Here is a 22029-nt window from a genome sequence, read left to right on the forward strand (position 1 = left end):
TTGGGGGCTATTCTTGGCAGGGAGGGGTGTTGGGGAGTTTCCAGAGAATTTCCAGATGGTACTTTTCTGAGAATTGTTTACCTTAGTTGGCCACCTTGATCTCAGAAACTGAAACTGGTCTTCAATTCTTTCTGGGTCACTTTCCCAAGCTTGTCTGGGTCATGTTCCCAGGCTTAGGCTGAGAGAGAGAGAGCCTTACAGCCGCAGCATTAGGAAGACTGAGAACCACTGCCCTAGCCTCACTCTGTGTAAGAACCCTTTGTCTACTTGGGGTCTTTTGTGCTTTTACATGAATTTTAGGATATTTTTTTCTAGTTCTGTGAAGAATGTCATTGGCATTTTGATGAATGTTGCACTGAATCGGAAGATCTCTTTGGTAATATGACATTTCCCAATGATGTTTTATTTCTCACTTAAAATGTGGGCAAACAGGAACAGGCAGTCCTGGCTCACAGGGCCCTCTGATGCTTTAACTACACCACTGGGGGGAAAAACAGGATTCCCAGGGTCAAGTCAGCAGGAAAAGTAAGGCTAGGAGACTGGAGGGGCCACCCATGTCCTGGCCATTCCTCTGGTGGGATTGGCCACACAGTCCCCTGCCTGCAGTGGCTAAGAGGGGCTGTCTGCCATTAAGAAGGGAAGAGGAGACTGGCCAGTAGCCTCAGACACAGTGATGGAAGGAAAAACTCCTTAACTTCTCCCGTCCATCTGAGAAAACAGGCTGGTAGCAAGTAGGAGATTGCTTACACCCGAAGAGCAAGAAGAACCAAAGCACAAGCCTCTTCAGGAGCAGATTGTGTGGAAGAAGGGCATTTGTACGGCTCTTGCTGGGGGGGGGGGGGCCTGTCTCCAGTATTGTCCAGCTCAGGAGGCTCTGTCGGACATATGCTTCCCTGTTCGGCCTTTGTTCTTTCACCACTTTGTTCACTAACTAAACGAACAAACAGCCTTTCCATACTAAACTGTGGAAAGTAGAGGTGAGAAATGGGTCTCTGCAGGGAGGAGGAGGCAGAGGGGAGGGCGCACCCATTGGAAGACTGCGTGGGCCCCAGGTCCAAAGCCACCGGAAGAGAGGGAACTGGAGGGACCTGTCCAAGGTGGGGCAAGCATCTCCAGCCTCCTGCGGCTCTTCCCCCTTTCCGAAGCCCAGGTTTTTCGGCAGAGATAACGCTGACTAGAGCATCAGGTTCCACCCCATACAGAAAGAGTCACAGCTGGGGTGGGGGTGGGGCTGAGGACCAGGCGATGCCTTAGTCTATAAAGTGCATGCTGCACAGGCTTTCGAACACAATACTCTTTCTCCACACAAAAGAAATCTTCCCCAAAGCCATCTTCTGGAGTCACACTGACCAGTCCTGGTCCAGCCCCTGGCAGAGGACCTGAGAGGACTTCAGACCTCCCTACAAAGCGAGCCTGCCCCACCTTTGTTTACAGCCCTTTTAATCCAAGCCCGATAAGCCCCCATTTGCACAGCCATCTGTTCCTGCCAAGGCTGGATTGTTAGCTGGTTGCTGTGTATGCCGCGGAGTGCACTGCATCTGCGCCAAGTGTGTGTGTGTGTGTGTGTGTGTGTGTGTGTGTGTGTGTGTGCAGGCTTGTGGGCTAGGCACTGCAGACAAGGATCGAGTCAGCACAGACAATGAAGCTGCTCAGTCCATTGTTCCAAAGCTCTGGGCTGGGGTCCCCACCTGCTTCCCTGAAACCCAGGAAATTCTCAGTGCAAGACAAAGCCTCCAGATGGAAGGAATTAGCCAAGCGGTGTTACTGGCTCAAGCAGAAAGTCAGGAGCAACCTCCTTGGCCCCAATTTCCTTTTTTTGCCTTTCAGAGTTTTAAGCTTTGGCTTTGGCCCTGGTTTTGACTGCTTAACCAAGTGGATGACTGCTTAGCAGAGCTGTAGACGGCCAGCTTCCCGAGGCTGTACCACAGGAATCACCTTGTCAGAGCACTCCCAGACATGCCTGGGTGTGGGAGAGGACAGGAACATGGATGGCAGGAAAGAGAGAGAGAGAGAGAGAGAGAGAGAGAGAGAGAGAGAGAGAGAGAGAAGTTGGCTTGATAAAGTAAATGAGCTCAGAGCTCCCAGAGAGGAGCTGAGGTTTCTGTAAGCCTGGCTTGTTCAGTCCAGACTCTGTTTCCTCACTGTTCCCTCTCCCTACACACAATGGGGTGGGGATGGGGTTAGGGGAGAGGCGAGGAAGAGAGACACACACAGAGATAGACAGAGAAAGAGAAGCAGAGAGAGACAGAGAGAGAGAGAGAGAGAGAGAGAGAGAGAGAGAGACAGAGACAGAGACAGAGACAGAGACAGAGACAGACAGACAGACAGACAGAGAGGTAGAGTTCATTCTATCCTCTGAAGGGCAGACCTAGCCTTAGATGGGAAAGGCTGGGCTTCCAGGTATGTATCAGCTAAGGTCTTGCTTTGTTCCCAGGCAGAATCTGATGGAAATCACATGAGCATCTAGCACACCCGAAACAGGCCCAGGCTTGGGTGGTATAGCCAGACCAAATTTTGGGTTCTGGGCTCAAGAGCAGCCCTGAGACCTGCCAGAGCTCACAGGGCCCAAAGGACGAAGGCTGAGGCCAGCTGAGCCATTGCCTCTAGACCTAACACCTAAGATAGCCCATGTGCTCACATCGGCACTCATTAGACTGTCGAATCACTGGTTGGATGAGTGTGGGATTTAAGTTGGGGTAACTAGTTAGTGCCCTACCTGGTGGCGACACTCCAGGCCCAAGGAACCAAAAAGAATGTGGGTGCCAGGGTTCCTCCCTGAAGAAGTGTGCTCCACTGTGCCAGGCTGCAATAGAACCTCTCTCCCCAACCCCAGCCCCTTACAGGGCTCCTGCGACCTCAGGCAAATGTGCAGTTACAGAATTGCATCCCGCCTCCCCACCATGAGCGGTTGGAGTTTTATGAATTCATTAAATGTGCTTGCAAACTTGTAAGGGAACAGCGCTGCCCTGCAAGGAGAGCTACAAATTGGTACAGTCCCTGGGAGAGCTCGGTGGTAATTCCACTTGCCTCCTAGGCCAAATGGCTTTCCTGCTTCCCTTGCAGTTCCTTGGCCTGAAAAGAGAGAGTAGGGCCTCTGGGTACCCTGCTTGAGTTCTGAAGAGCTGCATGGTGTCTTCCTTAGAGACCTGGGGTGACCTGGGGAAGGGGTCCCCTTCTCTGCATTCAAGGCCACTACCTCAATCACAGTGGCTACAGAGGCTGTTGTGGGACATTTGGAGAATGTCCACACCCCCTGCCTCTCACCCCTGCTAAGCAAACCTAAGCACAAACCCTGTGTTTTCAATGCAAACGAGATTAGCCTTCTGTGTCCCCAAGCCCTCCATAGGCCATCATGGAGTTGGCATCATTTTGCACATTTTCATCTGTCTGCCTGCGCCCCCCCAAAAAACTTCATGATAGACCCCTGAAGATACAAATCACATGTGTGCAGGGTCAGGGACCTAGAGAGGTTCTGTAAGCCTGCAGGAGGGGCCGGAAGTCAGTGTCTCCTGGGTGGATTTGAACTCCATGTGAACCAGCTTGATCTCTCTAGTCCTCCAAGTGAGCATCCCACCCATACTGAGACTTTGTGCCCCAAGTTTGTGGTAGACACCAGGTGAGGGAAGAGGGGGCTGTTTGGATGTGGCTTGGCAGTTGTCTTGCACCCTCACAGCCATCACCTCAGTAAATCTCAGTGCTGCTTATCTTTCCTGTGTCTGTCAGCATTCTGCTATTTAACAGTCAGCCTGGAAAGTGCGGTCATTTCCAGGAACAGGTCTGAAGAGTTTGGTCCCTCCTTTGTTGGCTCCATTTGCTTTTGGGTGGTGGAGGGACTGTGTCATTTGCAGAGAGCATGTTTTGGAGGAGGCTGGGTCCCGCCATCTCCTTCCCTTCCCTTCCTCTTCTTTTTTTTACTTTCCACATGGTAGCTAGCCCAGGCTAGCCTCAAATTCCCTATGCAGCTAAGGATGACCTTGTACCTCCCACCTCACCACCTCCCAAGTGCTGGAATTACAGATGGTTGTTATTACACCCAGTCCACGTGGTGCTGGAGACTGATCCTATGGGTGGATGGCCTCATGTATGCTAGATAGACACTCTACACCTCCTACACCCCCAGGCCCCCAGCATCACGTTCAGTGATATGTTCCTAGTCACCTAAAACCCCTCCAGGCTTCCACAGCTCTTAGAGTCCCCACCTCCTGCAGTAGTCCCACGCCTGCAGGGGACACTCCAGATCCACACCACAGAATCTCCATCACAGGAATGACATCTGTGGGACAGGCAGGGAGCAACCTGTGCACAGCTGTAGCCAGTGAAGACAGACAGACAGCACAAAAGACAGCCAACCCTGGAGCCTGCCAGAAACTCCACCCTGCAGCCTGCCAGGGAGTGGTGTGGTAGAATACCACACTCTGGAATCTTCTGGGCAGGAGCAGCCTGTGGAAGTCAGGGGACACTGCAGTCCTCTCCCACAGTGCCCCTCTCCCCATCTTACTAATGGCTCATGGTCATGAACACAAACCTTGCTGCTGAAAAGCTGCTGGTGAACGGAGCTTGGGAGTGGAAGTGCTTCTGTGTATGGATTCTTGTAGCTTCCATAGCTGTTCCTAAGTTTTCCTTCAAAAACGCTGGATGGGCACTCCCACCAACCGTTAAGGTCTGCAAATGCTCATTTCCCCACATCTTGGCCAAGTCTAGGGGTTGATACCTAATTTTCTCTCAAATGAAAATGAAAAGTTTCTATTTCAATTGGAATTCCCAAAATACCATATCTAAACTTAAGGGTTCTTACATTTGATTTTTTTCTTTTGGCTATTTATATTTCTTCTGCCTATAGGTTACTTCTTTATAGATTTTACCTACTTTAATCATTTTATTATTGACTTGTTTCACACACACACACACACACACACACACACGTTCTTATTATCTTTTACAAGTGTTCTAGCTATTTAATTGCAGACTGCCACTGCATATTATTGAAATTTTTTAATTTAAACATTAGATTGGGCTGGAGAGAGGCTCAGCAGTTAAGAGCACTTGCTGCTCTTACAAAGGACCCGAGTTCAATTCTCAGCACCCACATGGTGGTTCACAATCATTGTAACCCCATTTCCTGGAGATCTGATGCCCTCTTTTGACCTCTGCATGCACTAGGGATGCATGTGGTGCACAAACATACATGTAGGCAAAACACATAATATTTCTAAAAAAGTTGTTTTTTTAAAGATTTGTTTTAAAGTACGTACATATCTGTGTGAGGGTATATACACATGTGAGTGTAGATGCCCACAGGGTTCAGGAGAGTGTCATATACGCAAGAGTTGGCATTGCAGGTGCCTGGTGTGACTGCTGGCACCCTAACGTGGGTCTTCTGCAAGAATAATAATTGCTTTTAACCGCTGGGCTGTCTCTCCAACCCCTAAAGATTAATTTTTGACAAACGTAATTTAAATTGTTCATAAGGCCAGGCATTGTGGAGCATGCCTTGATCCTACCACGTAGGAGGCAGAGGCAAGCATATCTCCATGAGTTTGAGGCCAGCCTGGTCTGCAAACAGAGTCTAGGACAATCAGGAAACCCTTGTCTCAAAAAAAAAAAAAAAAAAAAAAAAAAAAAAAAAAAAAAAAAAAAAAAAAAAACCAAAACCAAAACCAAAACCAAAACCAAAACCAAAAAAACCCAAAAAAACCAAACAAATAAAAAATTGTTTACAGGACCTGTCTGTAAATCATACTTTTTTGTGCCACAAGGTTTTAAGCATTAGGAAACTCTCTTTAACTGAGATTCTAAAGTAGAATTTAAAATATATATATTTTAAAACCACTGATGATTTAACTATGTTCTGAGGTTATACCGCATAGGACTTCTTTGTATACACAATCGAGTGTACCACCTCTAAGCATTGATTGACTGTTTTGTCATTCTGCCATGGAATCTAAGTCATCCTCACAATGAACTATTTTTTCATACGTATAAGTTCTGCTTCTGGTTTGTCTGTCTGTTCTTTGGATATTTCTAGAAAAATCACCATGTGTTTCCCTGCTATAACTTTGAGAACTATTTGGATATCCATCTGATAAGGGAAGTTAGTCCCGATTTTATTTTTATTTTTCAAAATTTTCTTAGCTATTTTTATAAATGTCTAGAAAGAAGAGAAATCATTTTGTCATACGTGGTTGACAGATTAGCTGAGCTTCCAGGTGGGGTTTTGTTGGGTCCACAGGTACAGTCATGGTAGATATGGCGTGTCTTACTCCCGTCGATGCTTATAGCTTCTTGTTTGGTGTGGGTCAGCCTCAACACACACTTTTTTTTTTTTTTTTTTGAGACAGGATTTCTCTGTGTAGCCTTGGCTGTCCTGGACTCACTTTGTAGACCAGGCTGGCCTCGAACTCACAGTGATCCGCCTCCCTCTGCCTCCCGAGAGCTGGGATTAATGGTGTGCGCCACCACGCCTGCCCAGCACTTAGCCTTCTTGATTCCTTTTCTTATATAGGTCTTGGTTTTTGCTCCCCACTCCCCGACTGTCCCCTCCACCTCCCCTTCCCCCAAACGGTGGTGCTTTGCTTGTTTTGTTCTGTTTTTGTTGTTTTGTTTTTGAGATAAGGTCTTATGTAGCCCAGGCTGGCATTGAACTCGCTATGTAGCCAAGGTTGGATGTGAATGCCTGATTCTCCTGCCTCCACATGCAGTGATCTGCCGGGACTGTATCACTGTGGCTCGCTTAGCTGTAGTTTTTTGAGCTATCCCTGCATAGCCTGCTCCTGCTTCTTGCCTGCTGGGATGCAACGCGCACCACTGCGCCTGCTCAGTGTTGGGTGTCCGACTGAGTTTCTTATTAGGTATTTAGGAAAGTGTCACCTTTTAAATTTCTTTGCTTGTTTCATTTATGTATATGTGTGTTTGTCTGCTTGTGTGCAGTGCCTGCAGAGGCCAGAAGAGGGCATCTGATCCCCTGAGCTGGAGTTATGGCCGGTGTGAATCCATCATGTGGGTGCTGGGACCTGAACATGGACCCACTGAGGTCTCTCTCCAGCCCCACGTGTTGCTTTTAAGAATGAGTTTTATTGTACGTTGTTCATTTTTCCTCTAACTGGCTTGCTCCTGTGTGATCACGACCTCTCCTCATCCTCTTTCTTCTCCTTTGATAATGGTGAGGGAACCCTGCTGGTGTGAGTCAGGTCCCTTTCCCCCTCAATGGCCCCAGGCTGTAGCTCCGGAGTGTTAAGCTGATCAGAGCCCTGGGCTGCCAGACTCTCTTGGGTTTTGCCCATTGCTTCTGCTGAGCATTTAAAATTCTAGTTTTGCAGGTATCCACTGGCTGTTCTGTCCCTTACCTTTCTGGCTTATACAGCATTTTTCTTCCACACTGCGCTGGTTGGGTTTTTTTGTTTTTTATTTTTTTAATTGTTTTTGTCAACTTGATACAAACTAGACATATCTGGAAGAGGAACCTCAATTGAGAAATGCCTCCATCAGATTTCCTGTAGGGAAATATGTAGAACTTTTTTTTTTTTTTTTTTTTTTAATCAATGACCGATGTGAAAGAGCCTAACCTTCTGTGGACGTTACTACCCCTGGGGGAGTGAGCCTAGGCTGCATAACTAAGCATGCTCTTCCTCCATGGTTTCTGCTTCGGTTCCTGCCTCAGCTTTCCCTGGTAATGGACTGCAAGCTGAAAGCCAAATAAGCCCTTTCCTCCCACTGTTTATCAGATGGAGAAAAACCCTAACTAAGACACATGGCGTACTGCTGGCTAGACTCCAGTGGAAAGGCTGGAACACCCTGTGAAGGTAACTGCTTCTTCCATTTCATCACCCTGTAGGCTTCCAAAGGCCTTTGTTACACCGAGACACAGCCTGGTCTTCTGGAGACTCTGTCTGGGGACTTCCCACCCCTGACTTTCAGAAGACTTGCTTGTAGGGTAGTTTTAGATGTTCAATCTACCCAATCCCCACACACCCTGCCCCCCACATGGTCCCCATCACTAACAGAGGTACGTTTGATGCAACTGAGGAACTCACACTTGACACATTGCTGTCACCCAATGCCCACAGTGAGTCAGGGCTCTTCTGGTGGTGAACATTCTATGGCTTCGGACATATGTATAAAGACATGTGTGTACATCATTGCAATGTCACAGAGTGGTGTCACCTGTTCCACTCCTCCTTCTCCCAGAAGCCCTGGCCAACACAGGTCTTTATGCTGTCTCTCAAGTTTTTTTCTTTCACAGTGTGTCTTGCAGCTGGAATCATCCTGTGAGCAACCTTTTAAAGTTGGCTTCTTCCATCAACTCATGTACTTAAGGGTCTCCCATATCTTTTCATTGGTTCATAGCTCATTCGTTGGGGGAGCTGCAAGGTCACCACCATTTACTTAAGCATTTACTCACTGGAGGTCTTCTTGATCGCCTCCTATTTTGGCATTTATCAAGTATCTGTGAGCATTTGTGTGCATATTTTTACGTAGACACAAGTTCTCATCTCACTGTGGTAAAAGCAAGGAATACATTGCTAGATCATATATGGTAACTGTGTGCTTAGCCTTGAAACAGGCTGCCAAACTGTCTTCCTGTGTCACCTTCCCACTAACACTGAGTGACAGTTCCTGTCACTTTACAGCCTCACCAGCGTCTGGGGTTGTCACGTTCTAGATTCCAGCCATTTTACTAAATATGTTGTTTGAAGCTTTTCAGAAAATACGAAAGTATGTGTATATATATATGAATATTTTCAAAGGTATTTTTATACTCCAAGGAAATTATGTAGTTCTTGGACTCTAGTAAAAGAGTGATTTAAGTTGGTAGATTTTTCTAAAATTTAGCGCACACTTGCATTTCTAAAATGTCTTTCAGTATGCTGCAGAACTAAGTTTGCCAATTCTTAAAAAAATAAACCAATCAAAAATTACCTTAAAAGACAAATCTATAAAATGATCTATTTGACAAGTTAAAATTAAGAGCAAGAAATGCATTCAATTAAAGACATTTACAAATTGTGTTGTTTTCTGTTTCCCCCTTAATTGGAAAAAGAAAAAATAAAAAAGGCAAGAACAACACAAAAGGAGAGTGCTTGTTTTTATAGAAATATCTTGACATAAAGAAAGTAACAAATATGTAAAACTGAAGAAAACGATGGATTAGAAAGGCCCTAAGACTTAGGTGAAGATAGCAAGAACAGGTGGTTCCACTAAAGATGAACAAGCCAGAGTAGTGGCTCATACTGTAATAGAAACGCTCAGGAGGCAGAGACAGAGGCCTGAGGATCAGGGTTCAAGGCCAGCCAGGCTACATGACACCCTGTCCCAAACCCTTGTGTTCTAGTTTTACTTCTATTGCTTTGATAAAAACTCTTGATAGAAAGCAACACATGTGTGTGTGTGCGTGTGTGTGTGTGTGTGTGTGTGTGTGTGTGTGTGTGTGTGTGAAGAATTTATCTTTATCTGACATACAGTTCCAAGTTACAGTCCATTGTTTGGGAAATGTCAAAGTGGAAACTCAAGCAGCTAGTGACTTCACATCCATAGTCAGGAGCAAGAAAGTGAACAGGTATGATCTTGCTTGCTCTCAGCCAGCTCTCTCTTCTTTTACACTGCTCAGGAATCCTCTTACCTTGCCTAGGGAGAGGTACTACCCACAGTGAGCCAGGTCTTCCTACATTAATTACCAATTAGGAAAGGCCCTGACAGGCATGCTTACAGACCAACCTGATCTAGATTAGGTCCTCATTAAGACTCTTCCCAGGTGGGTCTAGAGTGTGCTAAGCTCATGGTTAATACTAATCAGCACACCTCCCCCCCCCCAATAAAAATAAGGTAAAAATGAAATGCAGGTCTCTGTGTACAGTCAGAGCATGGGCTTGGGGGGGGGGGGAACCAGGGGAGGGGCAGGGCAGGAGTTAAGTTCAGACTGAAGAAATGTAGATCTTTAAGCAATGTTTCGGATCAACATCCTTGTCTCCTGGCTGACCTTTGATGCTCTCTTCTATTTTACATCTTATTTATATGTATTCTTTATTTTGTTATCATTCTCATCACTTTCATGTCATTTTTCTCCTCAGTTTTGGGAGCTATGCCCCAGCTAACACACATGTATCTAGATGAGTTTGTATTCAAACAGCACCTTTTCCTCTTAATTAACAAATTTAGCTCATTCATATATATCGTAATGGCTGATATTATTGAAGTTGTTTGTGAAATTTCTATTTTCTGTTTACTACACTTTTAATTTATTTAATCTATTTGTTTTGTGTGGTGCTGGGGATCACACCTAGTGATTTGTGTGTTCCAGGGAAGGATGCTACCACTTCTAAGCCGTGTCACCAAAACTCACTATACATTTTATTTGTCCTTTCCTCCCTTTTATTATAGCTTAATATATCAAACTTTCAGGCATTTTGCCCTTTTAAAAATAGATAAGTTTATATTTAAAGCATTTCTGTGGCAATATTGGTCCAGTAGTCAGCACATTTTTTTACTTCCTCTATTGCATTTTTAACATGTCTTGACATTTTTTTGTTCCATAGTTATTGTTTTCTCTAAATTCTAACACACACACACACACACACACACACACACACACACACACACGGCTTGGTTTTTGCAAGGTGAATATATCCACACAAAGGCTGCCTACATCAAGATACAAAGTATTCTTGACTATCCAAAGGCTTTCGCTGCCTCTCCTTTCAGGCTGAAATTCTGATTCCCATCACCAGCCATCAGTTTGTCCGGATTTCCAGTTTTATGTATATGTCTGACCTCTGCTTGCTCTCTGAGACTCTTTCCCACAGATGGGAGGCAGCCCCAGTGGTCCTGCTCTGGGTGGCATTCTCTATTTGTTGGGGTTTTCTGGTCTACTGTTGCTGAACATTTGTGGTGTGTGTGTATGTGTGTGTGTGTGTGTGATGGCTCTGAGTATTGTACATGACGTTGCAGACTCTACTCTTTGGGTTCGGCATCTGTACATTCATTTGGAGCCCCACCCAGGAGCGGACTTGCCAGGTGGGGAGTGTGCATGAAGCTAGCATTAGTGGTACTGTCGGCTTTCCAAGCCGGTGCCTGCACTACTGCTTAAAACCTCATACTTTTAAGCCAGGCACAGTGGTGTACCCTTTTAATCCCAGCACTCAGAGAGCAGAGGCAGGTGGATGGCTGTGATTTTGAGGCCAGCCTGATCTACAAAGCAAGTCCAGGACAGCCAAGGCTACACAGAGAAACCCTGGCTTGAAAAACCAAAAAACCTTCATTCTCTTAAATAATTGACCTTGGGCTGGAGAGATGGCTCAGCGCTTCAGAATGCTTGCTGCTCTTCCAGCAGCTACGTCTGGTAAATCTTAACTCCAGCTCCAGAGATTCTGACAGCCTCTTCTGGCCTCCAAGGCCACTGCACTTACGTGCACAGACAGACATTTACCCACATGATTAAAAATAAATCTTGAAAAATTGACACTCAAGGTTTTTTTTTTTTTTTTCAATACTGGGGTTTGAACCCAGGACTTCCTATGTGCTGAGCTAAACCCTCAGCCCCTCCACACTTAATCTGACAACTTTCATAATTGTATCTGGCCACCGATGTTTCTTACCCTTTCTGTGCATCTTCACATTTCTCCCTGCGTCAGAAGCCTTCTATTATCTATTTTAGGACAGTATCTGTGAGTACAAAAATGCCAGGTTCCTTTCCTGCCTGAAAGATCTTTATTCTGAGCGATAATGGGCTTTATAATGGGCTGAGTCTATAATTACAGGTTTTGAGTGATTTTCACTCTGAACTCTGAGGATACTGCCCTGTCAGCCTGCTCCTCACGCGAGGAGCCTGTCAGTCCCAGAGCTCGCACCTTCTTCTGTTGGAGAGAATGGCTTTTGCGATTTCTTGGGGGAATGATTTCTTTATTCTGTCTGCTCTCTCTCTTTCTAGAACTCTGTGTGTTGGTATTTTAAATTTCTCTTCCTTCTCTGCTCCTTCCCTCCTTTTTTAGACATGGGACATCATATGTTACCCAGGTTGGTCTCAAACGTGTGAGTTCATGTGATCATCCTTGTTCGGCCTCCTGAGTCCTGGGGTTACAGGTGTGTGTCAGCCTCCTTCTTCTCACTGGGCTGCTTCTGTGGCACTGGGATAGAGCCCATAGCCTCGCGCATGCTGGGTAAGCCCTCTGCCATTGACCCTAGCCCCAGCCCCACTCCTGTGCTTTTTATTTCTTCATACTTAAAAAAAAAAATGTTTATGTGTATGAGTGGTTGGCTTGCATATATGTATGTGTGCATTCGCCCAGCCTGGTAGCTGCAAAGGCCGGAAGAGGATGTCAGATTCCTTGGAACTGGAGTTGCAAATGGTTGTGAGGCACCATGTGGGTGCTGGGAACCACTGAGCCGTCTCTCCGGTGTCTTTATTTTTATGGTCTGTTCTGGCATAATTCCCCAGCAAATCGTCAAGTCACCAGCCTGATCTCTGCCCACCTCCATTCCGTTTCTCAGTCTGCATGCTAAGCCATTTTCCTAGTTAAGGAATCAAGATTTTTGTATTTGTATTTGTATGAAGTCAGTATCCTCGGGCAGCATTCTGCAGACGTTCCTTATTTGAATTCAAGGTTCCTGTTCTTTTTTTTTTTTTTTTCTGTTCTTTATATTAGGTCTGATTCCTAAGCGACATGTCCCTGTTGACTGACTCTGGCAGCTGTTCCACCGTGTCACGAGACAGACTGATGCTCTGACTCTCAAACCAGCTTGTAGATTTGCAAACAGATCTGTGCAGTCAGCAGCACCTACGGCTATGTGGGCTGAGCAGAGGTATCGGCAGGACTGTGTCTCTGCTGTAGCCCTGCCACAGTCCTTCCAGGCCGCCTTTACCTCCCTGTTCTGGGCACTTCTGGACAGGTTGGCTTGGTGAGCCTTAGGGAGTAGGTGGTGAGTTTTAAATGCCAATGAGATATGAAATATGTGCCATGCAACAGATACTATATGGAGAAGTTTATTATATGAGCATGGGGAGAGAAGGAAGGAGGGGGAGCCTGAGAGAGAGAGAGAGGCAGAGAGACAGACAGACAGACAGACAGACAGACAGAGAGGAAGAGAGAAGAGAGGTAGGTGGGTTTGTCCTTTTATAATCCTGGGTAGGGCCACGCCTACTGGCAGGTAGGCAGTGACATCATAGTTTGCTTGACAAACTGGGGCAGAATCCTAGGAGTCAAAACAAGGTGGAGCTGCCCTCCCTGGTGGTGGGCAGAGGAAGAGGAGAGAGTCGAGATGTGTCAGAGGCTCCAGGATATGCTAACGGGTAAGTCAGGAAATGAGATCAGTTGTCTGATGCAGAAGTGGTTGAAAAGGAAAGCCAAGGCTGAAGGACTGATGTGGACCATGTGGGGTGTGGCAGACGGTAGGAAGTGCTCACCTTCCTGGACCATGGGGTCTGTATGTCAGCACACCAGGCCAGCCCAGGGACGGAATCCCACTGTTTAGACTTCCTCATTCTGCGTTTGGCAAGAAAAGCCATGATTATAAGTTAGACTGTTAGGTAGAAAGCAGGGAGGGGAAAGAAAAAGAAGAAAGCCTCGAGTCATTTGCGTTTCTGTGACCTGGCAAGTGCAGAGACATCAAAGCCCCCTGGAGTTCAGCTATGGAGCAATCTCCAGCTCTTCCTTCATGGCCAGCCTTGACATCTTTGGAACTCAAACTGTCAGCCTTGTGGGCTATAAACACCTTGCTCACAAGACCTAAGGAACTCCGCCACACTCCCGGCTGCTGAGTTTCCCCCGGAGCCCAGGAAATCCTTCATTCTAACTTGACAAAAGCACTGTGCTTTGAGGCCTGTTTTATAGGTTTTCTGTGCTACAGGTTTGCGCTCCGTTACCATCATCTGTCAGAGTTATAAAGCAGCTGTGTGCTCGCTTTCCTGTTGGTTGATTTTATTTAGACACTAATTCGTATAGTGTTTAAAAAGAAGAAAAAGGACGAAGGCAGGCCGGAGCACATTCCAGTCTCTCAGCAAATTCTCCTCACCTGCTCCATACATCACGGTCTTTGGACAGGAAGCACAAATAACTCTGCAAGAAAAACGCATAAACAAAGCCACCCAGACTTTAATAACGGACAATTAGTGGTCTCCTAAGTTGCTTTCAATTTCTAGCCATCACCAGGTACTGGCTCACGCGGAAGGCAGTTTCAGGGCCAGTAACTATCACTCTATATCCTTACCGTAGACAGTACCTCAGCCATGGAGGCACCAAATAAATTCTTGCAAGCAAAATTATTCCTTCGAGTAGGAACCAGATGTAAGAGGCCAACGTGCTGGGCCAGGTTGATGGAGTCATTATTCAGTGCGTGGGAGAAGAAAGGGAGGAGGCGGCACTCTGAGAAGGAACCATGGGTAATCTTGCTCAGGCCTACGGCTCTGTCCCTTCCAGGCTGTGTCCCTGAGGCAGCCATCTCCACGAAATGAGATAGCTTTGCTTCACTCTGTCACAGCCTCAAAGACACCGTTGGTCTCTCTTTTACTAAAAAACAAAACAAAACAAAACAAAAACAAAAAACAAACAAAAAAGCATTGTGTAAAATCAACACATCTGGGCAGCCATTTGTCCATATGTATTCACTGAATATATAGTCATTTGCATGTAATAATTTTCCAGCCCCAACCTTAGCCTCTAGTATGTTCTAGAACTGCCTCCAGACCCAAAACTTGAAGCATTTACCCCCTCGAAGCACAGGGGTTTGTCTTTTCTACTACTCAGATGCAGTAAGGATGTTTATTTATATTTACTTATTTATTTATTTTGTTTTTCTTTTTTTCAAGATAGGGGTTCTCTGTGTAGCCTTGACTGTCCTGGACTCATTTTGTAGACTAGGCTGGCCTTGAACTCGCAGAGATCTACCTCCCTGAGTGCTGGGATTACAGGCATGTGCCACCGCACCTGGCTGGATGTGTATTTTTAAATAAATTTGTTTTCTTAGATATATTGGTTTTACCTGCACGGGTGTTTTTGCCTGTGTGTTTGCATGTGTACCACGTGTGTGCAGTGTCCTCAGAGGCCAGAAAAAGACATTGGGTTCCCTAGAACTGGAGTTACAGGTGAGGATGAACCACCTACTGAGGATGCTGGGAACTGAACCTGGGTCCTCTGTAAGAACCAGCAAGCTCTCTTAACCTCAGAGCCATCTCTCCAGCCCCTACTTAAAATCCCATTCTCTGCTTATTATTTTATTCAGTGTTGCATGAGGCCATTTTCACAAAAGTGTGTATGTACCTTGAACGTACTCCCCCACCCCACTGCTCTCCCTCCCTCCCTCCCCCACCAGCTCCCTTGGTTCACCTAGACAGTTACACATCTATCTTCATATGTGATCTTATGTGTCTGTACAGTGTAGGACACACCGGGTGGGGAAAGCTTGATATTTGCCTTTCGGAGACTGAGTTAATCTGCTTAAAATGACAGTGTGCAGTTACATCCACATTCCGGCATCTGGGTGGTTGAGGAAAACTCCACTGTGTGCATACACACGGCATTTTCTGTATCCATTCCTTTGTTGGTGGACACCTAGGTAGTTCCGTTCCATGGCTTAGCTGTGTGGCATTTGTTCTTTCCTGTGGACTCTCTGTAGGTAGCTCTTCTGTGCAGCATGGATGGACATGTCCATGCTGCACGGGGCAGCATGCAGATAGCAGAGGGAGTTGAGGCCAGAAACCATGCAAACTGCACCCCTCAGTTGCCTGGATCAGCCTCCCAGTACTCTATTTTGTTCGTACTAGGGCAGTGGCTGTGGGCTGGAAAGGGTCCCATACTGTCCCCCGGCTCCCTCCGCGTGAAACGCATAAAGTGACCCTACTCCCACCACGAGCATTTGGCTAGGTACTGGTAGAGCACTGTTGTTAATATCCACGATAGGACATTAGTCTAAGCACCCCTTTCACTGTTTGTATTTACTGTAAGTGAGCTAAGGTGTTGGGGCCAGCACTTAGACCTCTTTCTTTGTTTTTGGCTGCCTGCAGTGGAGAACTCTGGGCCTGCAGACCCTCTAGACTGCCCCCACAACAGCCCCACCTACACAGCTCAGCTCAGCAGGCACTGTCCCAGCCACCACAGCTTCCAGGGCTCCAGGGGGACCGTTCTGCCATTCCCAGGCCTTGGTGATCTCTTAACAGGTTGAGGGGGGTACTCCCTAGGTGCCAGAAGGCATGTGGTGGCTGCACAGTGGCCCTTCATTTGCACGAAGAATTGTGGTGATTGATGCAGACACTTGCTGCACCCTCTTCTGGGCAGTATGGGCAGGCGCATGAGCTCACTATGGAGTCAGCTTGGAGACAGTTTCCTGTGCTGGGGTCTGGTGTTGAGACACTGGCCCCCAAAAGTCTTCTCTGAAGACCCCCCAAAAGGTCTTTTCTTGCTTAGGTGCTTTTCTTTTCTTTCTTTCTTTCTTTTTGTTTGTTTGTTTGGTTGGTTGGTTTTTCAAAACAGACTTTTCTCTGTGTAGCCTTGACAGTTCTGGACTTACTTTGTAGACCGCCTTGAACTCACAGCGCTCCGCCTGCCTCTGCCTCGCAAGTGTTGAGATTAAAGGCTTAGGCCACCAACGCCTCACTTTTCAAGCTTAGCTGAGAAGCCAACAGAGTGAGAGAGTTACCCAAGAGACCTGGGAGCCAGAAGTTAAGGCCAGGGAGGGAAGGCTGAGAAAAGTGAAGGCAAGAAACCACAGGCCCTGCTCATCAGAAGAGCAAAGGGAACTGCCAAGTCCTAAGGGCTGAGGGTTCTGGCATCTTGGCCCAAGACGTGTGGGAGCAGAGGGTCCCACCACTCAAGACACCTAGCAGTGCCTGCTTGCTGCTGCCAGACGATACTGTTGGAAGCTAAGTATCAATAGAGCTGAGCAGTGCTGGGGGTTAAAGGGTTAAAGCCCAAACAAAGCAGTGGGCTTAGAGCCTGGGCACCAGGAGTTTCTATGCAGCCTGGGCTCTGCGGGCTTGCCCAGGTTCTCAGGGCTTGGGTTACAAACCTCTAGTTCTGCCAATCCAGGCCCTGGCTCTCTGATGGTCAAGAGCGGGGGAAACACTAGCACTAGGGGACTTTCTCACCTGCTCAGATTCTTATCAGGGGAGAGAGGGACGCTGCCAGCTAACCACCAGCACAGCAGCCAATCTCCTGCCCTCTTTCCCACCTTCCCCCACCGTATACATTTCCTGAGTCTCACCCCACTCACATTTCTGCCTTCACACTGACCACGGAACACCAACTCACAGCTTCTTTGCGCCTCAGTTTCCTCCCCTGTTCAATTAGAGTGAACGCAGAAGCTCAGCAACAATCAGAAGCTTCAATATGTCCCTGGATGCGCCCTAAGCCAGGGTACCCCCCTACAGGAATACCCTGTCGCACCACGGTGGGTCTCAGGAGCCCAGCCAGGACAGCCTTTAAGAGCTGCCTCTTTCATTTCATCCGTGCAGGCTCCAACCTCTGTAGTTCACTGGGCACTCTTACCTACCACAGTGAACCCTTTCACCGTCCCCACCGTATTCAAGAGGAAGTCAAGGTTCATAGAGGTGCAGTCAACTGAACTGGAACACATCTCCCTAGGGAGCTTCTCTGCTGGCTGCATGCGCTGGCCACGCCTGGGTGGTGGCTGATACTGGACTAAAAGCACGTGGCCACTTCCATGTCGCGTGTGAAGCCAGCGGGCAGCCTTCCTTTCCGTATCCTTTCAGTAGAGCCACCTTTCTATTTTGTCTGCGTCATAAGAAGCTTTGGCGCCACCAAGTGGTCATATAGAGAACTGTGTCTTGGTACTGCAGTTCTGAGATCATCCTGAGGGGTGGCACCTCTGTCCAGCAGAGGGGTTGCCAGGCTTGCAAATACTGGTTCTCAAAGCTCATCCCTGTAGAGGAATTTTAGTTTATAACATGGCTACTCTAGCAAGAGATCACATCCAAAGACCTTCTAGGTCTGTGTGATCCTGCTGGAATATAGGCATCGCTTTATTCCCAGGAGTCGGAGGCAAGCAGATCGGCCAGCCTGGTATAGAGCAAGTTTCAGGTCAAGAAAAGCTTAGGTCCAGGCATGGTGGTACACACCTTTAATCTCAGAACTTGGGAGACAGATGTAAGCAGATGTCTGAGTTCTAGTCAGTTCTGTTCATGCAGTTCGGTTGAGTCAGTGAGTTGAGAGGCAGCGCAGTGAAGTTGAGTTCCTGGTGTGGTGCTCTGTTTGTGGGGATCAGAGGCAGTTTTACCCATAGACTTTGACAGAGATGAATGGAAGGCAGAACAAGTGAGACACAATCAAAGACAGAGCAAGCCAGAGAAGGAGAAGGAACCAGGGGCTTAGAACAGGTTCCTAGAGTTAGTTTGAGGCCAAGCAGAGAATTCAGTCACAGACAATTCAGAGAGAGAGAAGCCAGATTGAACCAATCAGCCTGGAGTTTGCGCTAAAACAGCTGAGTTGAACTAGCCAGCCAGAGTTGAGAAAGAACTACAAAGGGTGAGCTTATTCAGCAGTAAGTCTTGGAGGCTGAAAACAATCTAGGCCTAGATTAGGTTGTACAGAGGCTAGAAGCTTTCAGGACGAAGCCTAGGTTGGCAGACGGAGGCGACAGTTACATCTGGTGAATAAACGATACTTTTACACGTCTCTGCCTAGCTACTCACCAGAAGTAGAAATGAGCTTTTTGAGGATGCTTCACATTGCACTGGATTCACACTAGAATCCTGTGTTGATGCCAGGCCCTATGTCCTGTGGTAAGGAAGCAGAGAGGGACCAGGGGGGTGTGGCAGAGAAGAAGCTGTCCGCCAGCAATGGCCAGGAAGTCCACAGAGCATCTGAATGAGGCCAGCTGAACCATGCGATAACGTCTAAGTGCCAAAAGTTAAGCAAAGTCACCCCTGCAGAGGGCACTCTCCATGCCTTTGTTGGGTCTGGTTGATACAAATGCTGAATGTCAGGCTTGCAGCTTCTCCTGTCTTGTGCTCTTATTATCAACAATTGTAACATTTGGTGTGGCATGGGGATTGAACTCAGGGTCTTAAAGATGCTAGGCAAGCACCCACCCACTCAGCTATACCCCAGTCTTTTTTTTTTTTTTTTTTTAAGTTATTATGTATACAGTGCATTGCCTGCATGTACAGCTGCAGGCCAGAGAGGGCATCAGATCACATTACAGATGGTTGTGAGGCACCATGTGGTTGCTGGGAATTGAACTCAGGACTTCTGGAAGAGCAGGCAGTGCCCTTAACCTCTGAGCCATCTCTCCAGGCCCTATATCTCAGTCTTTAAATTTTCTTCCCAGTGCTTGAGTTGCCAGACCTTTCTATGAATTCTTGTCTATGTGCAAGGCCCGACCCAGGCTCAGTAGAAGCACCAGGGTTGCCACAGAGTGGGTGGGCAGGCATGCCACATACCGCTCAGATTCTCTGAGTCTGGCCACTCTATCCTGTCCCTAGCATCAGATGACCCACATAGCCGTCGGGCTTCTATGAAAAACACAGGCTCAGAATTTAAATCTTCTTTCTCCCCTGAAGGCTCTTGGTACCTGGACAGATTTGCAACGACCTTCTTCCTGGCTTTGTTAAGGATGCTGGACAGGCAGGCATTTCCAAACCAAAGACAACAAGCCTCTCTCTGCACCCTTTCTCCAAACAGCAGGGCTGAGATGCCCTCATTTATACAACTTAAGGGGGCTCTAGCGATAATAAGGCGAGTCTGTTCCAAGGTGACTTAAGGTCTCCTTTCATAGACAGGGGAGCAGCTGGCATCATTCTATGTTTCCGCCTGAGTAGGCACTTCCATTACCCTCTGCACCTCTGTGGCTGGTTTCTGGAAGGATCGACTTCAGCAGGGAAGGCAGGGCCGGTGGGGGGGGGGGGGGCGCCTCCTCTCCTTGAGAGTCTCAGTCTGAACCCTCTATGGCTTCCGTACATCACAGCCAGAAAGTGTCCCCTCCTGCAGTGTGCTGCTCCAGTGGGTGATGGTGATGGCTGAATTTACTCGGGAGGCATCTGTTAGCTCAGGGGAGCCTCATGGGACCCTGCCCCCTGCAAAGGCCTCTCTGCATGTGGAACATAATGACATAAACAGCATAACATGGTGGATGTATACCGAAATCCTGCAGGGATGGAAGAACAGAAAAAAGCAGTGTCTGTGCTCATGGCAGAATGACACCAAAAGCAGCCCCAAGTATGCAGCCTTCCCTGTACCTATGTGCTCAGCACCGTGACCATGCAGCAGCTCCCAGGATACTCCATGCGGTGTCTCCCACCCCTTGGATGGATCCGAGTTGGCCTTGGGTCAACAGAATGCAGCAGAAGTAAACCAGTCTAATTCTAAGTGTCAGCCTCAAAAGACTGGAAATTTTCTCTTGGGTCTCTGGGCTGCACTGGTAGGGTAAGGGGACACCTGGAGCCCAGAAAGTCAGCCCAGTTGTCCTAGCTGAGCCTCCAGCCATGCTAGAGCCTTATCTAAACTCAGCCACCCCACATGGCTGCCTGACATTGCCTGCGGATGCTACGCCGGATGCTGCAGAGCCCAGCTAAGCAGAAGCACCTGATTCCCTGAAGTGACGCTGCATGGTGGGTGTCAAATGTCACTGCTTGGTGATGCAGCAATAGCTAACCAGCTTACCAACCGTATCCGTACAATCCTGGACTTGTTCAAGTTCATCCCGCTGGAGAGCTGTGTCTCTGCTTGTCTCCCCACTGCCTTCCAGAACCATCCACTAGCAAGTAGTCTCTGTGTACCTGAGAATTAGCAGAGGAAACACTCAGCTTTGGGAAACCACCAAACCAAGGAGAGGCGCCTGGGAAAGTGGGCAGAGGTTGGGGTTCAGCCTCTGTGACTTCGTTTTGACTGCATCCTAAGGACCTCCATTCATATTTCCCCAGGGGTGACACGCAGTGTCTCCCTAAAGCCCGCCCTCCAGGCACAGATTGCCACTGTGCTGATGGGCAGCCTCCACAGACTTCCTGGGAAATGTGGCCATGGCCAAGGAGAGTCCTGCATCTGAGATGTCTCTGTTTTGTTCTCGGCATTGGCTTGTTCTGGGTGTCTATGTTTAGAACTATTGTCGCTCAGGAGTTTGGGGTAGGACTCAGATTTCTGCTAGCTCCTAGAGTTGCTCGTGAGTATGCGATGTAGAGTGCACGGCTCTGGCTCTCACATGCTTTAGAAGGTTGTAGGAGGGCTCCAGTCTCCCCAGCAGGCTGGAATTTTGTGCTGAAATGACACCATTGCCCCTGTGGTAAGCTTTACGGTCCCGTTTAAGCAGAAGGCCTGGAGTTGGCAGTGTAGCCCAGTGGTAGCACAAGGTGACGCATGCCTTTGCTCCCAGAACTGTGAGGCTAAAGCAGGGGAATATGAGGCCCATAGCAAGTTCTGGGCCAAGATCAATTACACTAAAGAGAGAGAGAGAGACAGACAGACAGACAGACAGACAGACAGAGACAGACAGACAGACAGACAGACATTGGGAAGATGGCTCCATCAGTTAAGAGCACTGCTGTTCTTGCAGAGGACCCAGGTTCAATTGTTATTGCCCACATGCTGGTTCATCATAACCATCTTTAATTCCAGTTCCAGGGGGTCCGATGCCCTTTTCTGGCTTCTGTCTGTACTGGACATGCAACTGGCACACAGAGCTACATACAAGCAAAACACTCCTACATATGAATTTTTAAAAAAAAAATGGTTTTTAAAAGGAAATTGTTAAAAAATGAAGGCCTGATGTTCGTATCTCTGCGAACGGTCCTCTGCCTCTGGGGCTCCCTTAGGTACTCTGGCTGTTGGGTTGAGTTTCTCAGTTTCTTTCCTGTTCTCTGCCTTTCTTTACCTTATTGTTTTACATTAGGGTACAATGCCTTTTAAATTTTTTTAAATTTTATTTTATGAATATGAATGTTTTGCCTGCATGTATGTATACATACCATACGTATGCCTGGTGCCTTCAGAGGCCAGAAGAAGGCATAGGTTCCCCGGAGGGGACTAGAGTTGTTACAGAGGGCTCTAAGGCATTATGTGGAACCAACCCTGGGTCCTCTGCAGGAGAAGTGCATGT

This window comes from Acomys russatus, chromosome 13, assembly GCF_903995435.1.
Source record: "Acomys russatus chromosome 13, mAcoRus1.1, whole genome shotgun sequence".
Lineage (NCBI taxonomy): Eukaryota > Metazoa > Chordata > Mammalia > Rodentia > Muridae > Acomys > Acomys russatus.